Source organism: Chiloscyllium plagiosum, chromosome 9, assembly GCF_004010195.1.
Source record: "Chiloscyllium plagiosum isolate BGI_BamShark_2017 chromosome 9, ASM401019v2, whole genome shotgun sequence".
Taxonomy (NCBI): Eukaryota; Metazoa; Chordata; class Chondrichthyes; order Orectolobiformes; family Hemiscylliidae; genus Chiloscyllium; species Chiloscyllium plagiosum.
Window position 1 is genome coordinate 83,046,880 of NC_057718.1, and position 649 is coordinate 83,047,528.

General features: G+C 40.7%; 1 protein-coding gene across 2 annotated transcripts in view; it reads right to left on the reverse strand.

Annotated features, from left to right (window-relative positions):
- LOC122552993 overlaps positions 1-649 on the reverse strand; it is a 69,293-nt gene that overhangs the window by 39,406 nt on the left and 29,238 nt on the right. The window lies entirely within an intron of this gene.

A 649-nucleotide genomic window follows, 5' to 3' on the forward strand; every position in this document is an offset into this window, starting at 1 on the left:
ACGGATCTTATGACAGGTCCATAAGCAATGTACAAGAGTGCCCACCTCTATTTTACATTTGGGACACATTGGCGATGCTCCTGCCTTAAATTTTGCCAATCGATCCGGTGCTATATGGGCCCTATGAAGTATCTTCAGCTGGATAGCCTGAGTTCTGTTACAGATGGTGATTCTTCTGGCGTTTTCCCAAATGTCATTCCATGTTTCTATAGAGATTTCTAGTCCCAATTCCTGATTCCATGTTTTAAGCAGATTGTCCATATCTCCCGATACTTCATCGTGTAGTAAATGAGAATACCCCCATTGGTCGTAGTACTCTACATTCTCTATCTGATATATAAAGACTGTCTAATAACGTAGTCTTCTTCTGTATGTAATCTCAAATTTGGAAGTATCGAAAGAGGTCTTCATTAGGTAATCCGAATTTCTGACGCAGTTGTTCAAAAGACACCAGGACCCCTTCTTTAAATAGATTCCCTAAACAAGAGATACCCCTGGATCTCCAGAGTTTGAAAGTGGCATCTGTAAACCTCGGTTGAACTCCCCATGCTCCCACTAACGGAGCATAGGGGGATGTTTTATGTGAGTTGCCCTCATTTTGCTGCATTATATTCCAAGCTTTAATTGTGTTAGTTATATAAGGGTTTTT